This window comes from Geotrypetes seraphini, chromosome 3 (genome assembly GCF_902459505.1).
Source record: "Geotrypetes seraphini chromosome 3, aGeoSer1.1, whole genome shotgun sequence".
Classification (NCBI taxonomy): domain Eukaryota; kingdom Metazoa; phylum Chordata; class Amphibia; order Gymnophiona; family Dermophiidae; genus Geotrypetes; species Geotrypetes seraphini.
Genome location: NC_047086.1, coordinates 121,014,608 through 121,024,143, shown reverse-complemented (window position 1 = coordinate 121,024,143; position 9,536 = coordinate 121,014,608). Strand labels below are relative to the sequence as shown.

General features: G+C 44.6%; 1 protein-coding gene across 10 annotated transcripts in view; it reads left to right on the top strand.

Moving 5' to 3' along the window:
* The first annotated feature begins 3,616 nt into the window (after positions 1 to 3,616).
* Positions 3,617 to 9,536, top strand: part of PKHD1 (PKHD1 ciliary IPT domain containing fibrocystin/polyductin) — an 800,857-nt gene continuing 794,937 nt past the window's right edge. For 9 of the 10 annotated variants that reach the window (XR_004538726.1, XR_004538727.1, XM_033936724.1 and 6 more), the window contains exon 1: positions 3,617 to 3,792. The gene's annotated coding sequence lies outside the window, so the exon portion shown is untranslated. Of the gene's footprint in view, positions 3,793 to 5,185; positions 5,241 to 9,536 lie in introns of those variants that run through there. The other variant, XM_033936715.1, reaches the window with a different exon arrangement.

Genomic DNA, 9,536 nt, shown 5'->3' with positions numbered 1-9,536 from the left:
TCTCATGCATCCTCCCCTGATCACTGGCTCAAAAAATCACCAACTGGCCCAATGGATCAAGTAACTGAGGATTCCAAAAATGCCTTCTGAAAATAATAAGTCTTGAAAAGCCATTTAAAGGTGGACAATGAAGTGCCTCTGACAACTGACTCCAGAAGACAGGGCCTACAACTGGCCACAGAGTATCCCTAAAGGTTGCAGTGGGAACCTGGCAGGCAAATGGGACCTGTGAGGAGCAAAGGGATCTCATGGGGACCTATGGTAATATATACTGGGATAGAAATGCTGGAGAAGACCCTACACGAGTTTGAAATAGAAGAAGTAAAGAGTAAAGAGTACTCAAAATTTGACATGCAGCCAGTGTTCGGTCTGCAATAAAGGGCATAAATGCAAGAGTGTGTACACAGTGGGAGGGGTATGAGCGGGTCCCACATTTGTTACCACTTCTTGAATTTACCTTTAAATGCTTAATATCCTTTTGTAGATGGTCCTCCAAGTTAGTTGTTTGTGGTATTATTCCCCTGGGTTTTTTGAATTTATATGTGCAATAATACCTTTATAAAATTACTCCCTAAATATGTCTGCTCATTGAATTAGATCACCAATTTGAGTATCAATTTAGTATCACAGCAAAATATTGCTCAAGTGTTCGGTGAAGGACTAGAGAGTCTTTTACTGATTTTTTTTTTTTTTTTCTTTACAGACATTGCAGCCTAATTCAGTTCAAGGGTAGCAAGAAAGACCACTACTTTTTTGATATTCAACATCAAATCTACTCTGTCTTATTCACCTTCCAACCTTCCACCTCTGCTTCTGGAACATTCTATATTAAAGACGGGGCAGCCCCAAAATTATGGTTCATTTAGTTTCCTGTGTCATTTGAACATAAGAATAGCTTTACTGGGTCAGATCAATGGTCCATCTAGCCCAGTAGTAGCCTGTCTTCATGGTGGTCAATCCAGGTCACTAGTACCTGGCAAAAACCCAAATAGTAGCAATATTCAATGATACTGATCCAGGGCAAGCAGTGACTTCCTTCATATCTGTCTCAATACAGACTATGGACTTTTCCTCCAGGAATTTGCCCAAACCTGTTTTAAAACCAGTTACATTAACTGCTCTCACCACAACCTCTGGTAACAAGTTACAGAGCTTAACTATCGACAGTGAAAAAATATTTCCTCCTACCTGCCCTTCCAACTCCTCTTCTTATCCAAGCTACTTGAACGTACTGTTCACTGCTATTGTCTTGACTTTCTTTCAGCTCAAGCTATCCTTGACCTGCTTCAATAGAGTGTTTTGCAGATTCTTCCTATGTATGCCTGAAAAGGGGGAGGGGGAGGCCATTTTGTAATGTTGGAGTGTTCTTGCCTTGAGGAAGGAATGTTTGACTGAAGTCTGGTTACATATTCAAAATGGTTTACATATATATGAGAGTACTTATTTTGTATCTGGGCCCATGGAAGATTAGGTGATTTGTCCAGGGTTGCAAGGAGCAGCACTGGGATTTGATCCCACAGCCTCTGGTTACAGAGATAGCAGCTCTGCTACTAGGCCACACCTCACCTCTAAAAGGTTACAAAGATTGCCTGTTGTGATCAGGCGGTGAGTGAGAGACCGCATTTCCAGGAAGTGAGGATGGATAGGGAGATCTGGTCCTGAGTGTGAGTCTGGCATCTGGGAATGACCCAGTAGGACACATAGCTGGGAAGAGTTCAAGCAGCTACAGCCTTCAGTTGAGTTGCTAAATGGGATGGGCTGGAGGAGAGATGGACTGATTGAATTCTTATAAATAGTTACCTATTGAGAATTTCAGTCACCTCAGAGAGTTATCTGTGGCAAATATCAACAATCAAGGAACTATTAGCTAAAAAGACCTGTTTGTTTGCTATGCTCCAGTTTCGACAGCAAAAGTTCCAGTTTAAAAGCATTCCTGGAGTGTGAGAGCATTTTTCATGAGATTGTGTTACAGGGATAGCTAAGGTAGTACTTTAAATCCCATGGCCTATTGGGATTTAGCCCAACCCTAGCCTATGCTCAGCTTGACAACCTGAACTCTGTTTTGTACATCCTAGTCTCAAGTACCTGTTTTTGAAGAGCATAACTGGTGCTATGAACTCTGTAAATGGGACCAGGGTTATACTCCTGTTAGGCTTCTCCTTATAAAAAGAGTGATCAAGATCAGGGCACCGGAGTCTCTAATGAGTGAGAGAAGGGGCTTCAACAATGTGAGAGCAAGGGGAACCTCCTAATGAGTGAGGCTTGGCATCTCTGCATTGCTGTGTATGAAATTCAGTAGACCCTTATGCTGCACTATGAAAGTCCTTGAATGTATGGCTGGCATCCGCTGCTATCCTCAGAGTAACCTAATGGCATATCAGCAAAAAGAGCACAAGTGGGAGACTTTTGTGTACCCTGGTTCTAGAGCTCTGGGCTTCTTTAATGAGTCATACATACGTTGACAAGCTTTTAAAGTTCGTATTTCCAGCACTGGAGTGACACCTAGTGGACCAATTGACATATCCCTGAGGCAGGCCTCCAGCAGGAGGCCAAAACACGGACCGTGTTGGGTCATCTATTGGATCCTTTTACAACAAGGACATTACACGTATAGGACATTTTAGTCATGTGTTTCTACATGTATTTGATTTTGAGTATTATAGAAATACACTTCCTCCTCCGTATTCGCAAATTCCATATCTATGGATTCACTTATTTGCGGTTTTAAACCACAAAAATCACTCTCATTTTTCAGGCTATTTTAAGCTCTGTAAGCCCCCCCCCCCCATTTAAGCCTTACCTGGTGGTCTAGTGGATTTTCAGGACAGGAGCGATTTTCCCACGCTCCTGATCTGTGCAGATCGCTCACAGGAAATGGCTCGAGAGACTATGGGAGCTCAAGGCAGTCATTTCCTGTGAGTGATCTTCACGGGGCAGGAACGTGGACAGATCACTCCTGCCTGAAAACCCGCTAGACCACCAGGTAAGGCTTAAGGGGGGGGGGGCTTTCAGGGCTTAAAATAGCCGGGGGAAGCGGGGGTTAGAGGCAGAACCGGCCCAAATTTTATTCACGGTTTTTTAATATTCATGGGCCGGCTCTGCCCCTAACCCCTGCGAATACAAAGGGGAAGTGTAAAGGATTGTTCTTCTCAAGGTTGATGTGTTCTATGCCACTCCCTACTTGTGCGCTTTTTGTTGGACTTTGCATGGGGTTTCTGTTCCCTTTTCTTTGCTTTACATTACAGTAATGGCATATCAGAACCTTTCATGAAATTCATTAACCGATGCTACTCATGCTTCACCCTGTATCCTCAAATTCCTCAGCAGCAGCTCCTGGCTAGCACTGATATTAAGCTTTTTTATGGGAGAGGAGCAGTTAAAGCACAGACATATTTGTCTATCCACCAGAACAGAATTTGAGTCTCCTAGTCTGAGAAAAGTTGTAAACTGCCTCCCAGTGGTCTCTTTTTAATAAAATTCCCTGTACTTTTTTTTTTTTTCATTCTAAATTCATTAAAAGTGCTAAGTAGCTTGTTAATGATTAAGTATGTCATATGCTCAGCTAGATACTTTTTACACTGACCACTTTCAGGTTATTCACAAACTAGTTTTGTGAGTTGCAGGGGTCTGTTGGAATAAATTACAGCGCCAGCTCCTGAAAACAGCAGACATTGCTTTTCCAAACTGATGTACTGTTTTCTTTTGAGATTTTTTTTTTTCCCCCCGGTAATTGATAGTATCAGGGAATGACTATTCTTTACGAAAGGACAATCTGGGAGACAACAGGACAAAGTGAGTATCTGGGAAGATATTTTGAGAGTAATCCAGTCATACTTACTGATGTTGAGAGCTTGTCCTTGAAGGTGATGGGGCTCCCCAGAGATTCTTGTGATTATCTATGGTTGGGGTCACTACCATGAGTTTTGTCCCATTGAGTAGGGTAAAATGTACAGCCCTCCTTTTCTGAGCAGTCAGAACTAAAACTCCATGCATTAAGCAGGATGAACAAACAAAAATGGGGCAAGAACCTCTAAAAAGTCGAGAGTAGAGTGATAATATGGATGACAAAAAAACAATATGATATAATCACTCAATCGTAGATGATTACTTGCTTCTGAATTGTGTACAACTGTTAGTGAATTTATATGCTCAGAGAAATGGAGGTGATAACAGGGAAACCCCAACACTACCACCTCACCGCCCAATCATCGCATAATTCAGAAAACTAGTTGTAAAGCTTGTCACTATTATGAATGTTTGCATTGGTGCAAAAATAATAAACATTATGTTATTGGTCTGAAACAGCAAACTTATCTTTAGCTTGCAGGTTCTGATGATGGGGCGGTGAGGTGGTAGTGTTGGGGTTTCCCTGTTATCGCCTCCATTTCTCTGAGCATATAAATTCACTAACAGTTGTACACAATTCAGAAGCAAGTGATCATCTACGATTGAGCGATTATATCATATTGTTTTTAAGCAGGGTGAAGGCAGAACTGATGGATCTGCCTTTCCTAGCATTGATCAGTAAATAGATTACTGCAGGATGTCCTTGTTAGAGACGTCATATGTGGAACCTCACTAATCCTTATAAGAATAGCTCTTCTGTCAAAAATTGTATTACTGACTATCTCTAGACGCATTCTCTTACCTCTCCTTGGTAACCTTTTCAGCTTTATTTTTCCCATTCCTTTTCTTGTCCCTTCCATAATTGTTTAATGTCCTGTACATTTTGTAGTTCTTCCCCAGTTTACCTCATGTTTATGAATTTGTCAAATTTATCCTGTCTATGTGTGACCTTGATTTGTACTACTACGTTCCCTTTCTTTTAATATTGTACGCCGCTCAGAAGCGTAAACGTTTGTACATGTAAGCGTTTGTATCACATTTTAAATAAAACTTGAAACTTGAAACGTAAAAGGTCGATTTAACGCGCACTAAATGCTAACATGCCCATTATATTCTATGGACGTGTTAGAATTTAGCACGCGCTAAATCGGATAGCGCCTTAGTAAAAGAAGGGGCGGTTTTTAGGATATCCACAATGAATATGCATGAGAGAGATTTGCCTGCACTGCCTTCTTGGTATGCAAATCTCTCTCATGCATGTTCATTGTGGATAGCCTGAAAACCTGGCCTGCCAGTAGATCTCGAGGACCGGACTCGGGCAGCCCTGGGTTAGACTTTCAGCAAGCAATATAGTTCTTCACATGACAAGACAGCGCAGGAAGAATGTTCATCATGTAAGGACCACCAAAGCTGTGCTTTATTTTCTTAAATGACTGTGGAATGTGCAGTCAGAGAATTTCTTTTTTTTGTCTCATTTCCTATATCATTTCTGGAAATGTTCATTTTGTTCGGAGGGTTTTTTCCCCCTTACGCATCATGGGGGCAATGTTGTTAAGAATTCACGCCCTTTTAAATTCTTACGCGATGGTGCACCCATGCTCACACTGCCGGGAAAGAGTGTGCACTCTTCTGAATAGTACGAGGGGAGTGCTGAAAAGTTCATCCCAACCAAGAAGAGAATGCTGTGGATATGGTTCAGTCAATGATCTGAAACAATGTTAAAAAAAAAAACCCCATAGGACTCCTTTTACTAAGGTGCGCTAGCGTTTTTAGCGCGCGTTGAAGATTAGTGCGCGCAAACACCGTGCTACACGGAAAATACTAATGCAAGCTCTATGGAGGCGTTAGCGTCTAGCGCGCGGGGCATTGTAGCGCACGCTAAGTGCGCGCTTAAACCGCTAACGCACCTTAGTAAAAGGAGCCCATACAATTTTGTTTCTGCAAATTGGCACTTAACGGAATCAGCACCCCCTCGTAAATACTCTTTCCAAAGAGTGAGGAATTCTGTCAGAAGAGCACACAGTCTTGACAGTACAAGAAAAAAGCATGCATTTTTTTGTTTTCTTATGCTTGTTTTTGTTAAAAAACAAACTATTAACATTTTCTGTCATTTCAAATTTATTTATTTAGATTTCTGTCCCGTCCTCCCGTGAGCTCAGAACGGGTTACAGAAGAACATTCGCAGTAGATTACAGTAGATACATTTGGTCAGAATATATTAGACATGAACGCACATCCTTAGAATTTATCTTTGTTTATTTGTTTTTTTGCTCTCATCTTTTTCTTTAGTATGTCAGGGGTGAGTTGGGCCCAGAGCATATGTTCAGAAATGATTGCTGTCTTCTTTAGGTAACAGTAATTACCGTATTTTCACGCAGATAACGCGCACCCGTGTAAAACGCGCACACGGGTATAGCGCGCAGAAACCACAATTTTATGTACAAAAACTTTTGTATACCGCGCTCACGGGTATACCGTGCATGCAGCCCGACTGTCCTTTCGCCCGCCCCGACTCTCCTCTGGCCACCCCAACTCTCCTTTCGCCCTCCCCGACTCTCCGTGCGCTGTCCCGACTATCCGTTCACCCTCCCTGACTTTCCGTGCACTGCCCCGCCTCTCCGTGCGCTGTCTCGACTCTCCGTTCACCCTCCCTGACTTTCTGTGCACTGCCCCGACTCTCCGTGCGCTGTCCCGACTCTCCGTTCACCCTCCCTGACTTTTCGTGCACTGCCCCGCCTCTCCGTGCGCTGTCCCGACTCTCCGTTCACCCGCCCTGACTTTCCGTGTACTGCCCCGACTCTCCGTGCGCTGTCCCGACTCTCCGTTCACCCGCCCTGACTTTCCGTGCACTGCCCTGCCTCTCCGTGCGCTGTCCCGACTCTCCTTTCGCCCGCCCTGCCCTGCTCCCAGCTCTGTAAGCATGCGCAATGGTCTGAGCATGCTTGCCGCTTAGTTTTCACCAAGGCTGTTTTTCTGGTGGTGTGCTTTTCACCACGTGGCTGTGGCCCTCCTCTATCTGGCCTTGTAATTTGTAATGGTCGGGTTGGGCCCATGTGCCTCAGGCCACGCCCCCAGGTGGGACCTAAGGCTCCAGGGCCTATTCTGATTGGCCCACGCGCCTTAGGCCCCATGGGACGGATGGGCCAATCCGGCCTCATTCCGTTGTTGGCTGCCTGCCGGACAGGCGGGTTTGGCTCCCGTCTGTCCGGCCAACTATCAAAGGTACGGGGAAGGGGGGTGGGGGTGTCGTGGGGGTTGGCCAGGGGGGTCGCGGGTCGGCTGGGGGGGCGGTTGGAGGTTCTTGGGGGGGGCGGTCGTTGGAGGGAGGGGGGTTTGCGTCGAGGGCAGGAGGGCCTGGGATCCCTCCTGCCCGTAATGTAGTGTGGGGTGGGGGTAGGGGGTTGCCGTGGCCAGGAGGGTTTGGGCTCCCTCCTGGTCCGATATTGTCAGGGAGTTGGGGAGTCGGCCGGGCAAGAGGGCTTGGGCTCCCTCTTGCTCCGATCGTGGATGCGGGTGCGGGTGGGAGTGCGTGCGAGCGGTCGTTCGGGGTGGGGGTGCGAGCGGTCCTGCTGGGGGGGGGGGTGAATCGGGCGTCGGGCGGGGTGGGAACTATGTAAAAAAATTTTTGTATACCGCGCTCACGCGTATAACGCGCGAGGGGTATGCACGGTAGGTAAAAACGCGTATAACGCGCGCGTTATATGCGTGAAAATACGGTATATATTTGAAATGCAAGTTAGAGTATTGGTTGTCCATCTGGATAGCCTATTATCAATAGAATACCAAATTAATTTGGTCAGCAGAAAATCTTTTTGCCTTGTAGGAAAATTATGAGTTCTTTATATTTTGATGAATCTGTTTTTGAAATGTAATCTATGTGGGACGTATGAAGTGCCTTTGGAAGAGATCGCACACAGTGCAGAACACTGCAATAAGAATGATTTTTTTTTTTCAGTTCCTAAATGTGATCATAGAACGGCTTATGTTACTAAGCTGCAGTGGCTGCCAGTGAACGCCAAAATTTATTTTAAACTATCTATTCTGATTTTTTAAAATTTTATATGGCTTGCCTCTACAGTATTTAATGGACTTAATGATGCTATCATTAGGTAGGTTAGGGCATTCCTCTCGTAAACAATTTTACATTTATTTTCCATCCCCAAGATCAATTAAGCAGTTTAGCCAATTGAGAACCTCTTTTGTCTGTCAGACTCCTTCAGTTTGGAATGATCTTGCATTTTCAATAAGATCCGAAACCAATTATATGGCATTTAAGAAATCTTTAAAAACATTCTTTTTTAGGAAATTTGTGTTGACAAATTAATGTGGTACTGTATGTTATAAATTGATATATATATATATATATATTTTTTTACTATATCAGTACGTAGTGTTTCTGGGGCTTTTTCCAGTAGGATATATTCTTATTGTAATCTGCCACGAACTCTTTGGGAGCCATGTTTAGAATCTAGCCTTATGGGTCAGATTCTGTATAGGATGCCCGGTCTCAGAAGCCGCCTAAGCAGCTTTTGAGAATTGCACACAGATGTCCTATATAGAATCGCATCTGTCCTCACAGACAGATGCCTAAGCCTGCCTAACACCATGATTCTCTAACCTATGTTCATGTCACAGTTAGAGAATCGGGTTGCCGCTGAGCTGATTGCGGCAAGGGAATCTCCCTGCCGCGATCAGTTTGCTGGCTTACATTTCCGATGCCTAAGGCCGTTTAAGCTTTCCTAAGGCCACTAGTCAAAGAAGCCACTGAGTGCCGGGCAGGCAGCGCCAAAGTGCGCTCCTGCTGGTTGCCGCTCAGCAGCAGAAGAAATCAGCTGCCACCGACCGGGAGGAGGTAGGAAGATGGGGCAGTGTGCACTGCAGAGCCTGGGAGGGAGGGGGGAGGCTGGTTGAAGAGCCTGACAGGGGCTGGGAGAGAAGGGAGCTGGGTGCCTATTCTTTGGACGTCCAATTGCCAATTATCGCTTGCTAAGACCCTTAAATTGCCATTAAATACTTAGTGTGGACGCCTGAGTCCCGCTTAACTTTAGGCAGGACATAGGTGCACTTAGGCGTCCTTTATAGAATCAGGGCCTTAGTGCACAACGTCATGGCTCCTAACTTTAGCTGAACTGTAGAGAATTACACCAAAAAGGAAGCCCAAGGAGGCCTCAACGACGAGACAATCAAGGCACAAGAGCGGAGTCATGAGGATGAGATGTCAATAATTCAGCCACGGGAATAAAGTCTTCAAGTCCTCACAGTGGTACTATCAATAATGTGAACTTTGAACTTTACACCCATGGCTGAATTATTGACATCTCATCCTCATGACTCCTTTCTTGTGCCCTGTAGTGAATTACCCCTTAAATCAGCTATTCCCCATCCAGCCCTCAGGGCACACCTAGTCCCTCTGGGTTATTAGGATAGCCTGCAAATCTATCTCATGCGTATTCATTGTGAATATCCTGAAAACCTGATGGGACTAGGTGTGCCCTGAGGACTGGGTTGGGAACGGCTGCTTTAAAAGCTTTTGCACACAACGAAGAGGGGGGAAACATAGTGAAATGGACATTTTCTGTTTGGAGTCTTCTTTTTAATTGACAGGCAAACAAACATGTCAGTGGTATTTTTCTATCAATTTTTAAATGAAGGCACTATACATTGCTGTTTGAACTTGAGCGACTACAAAA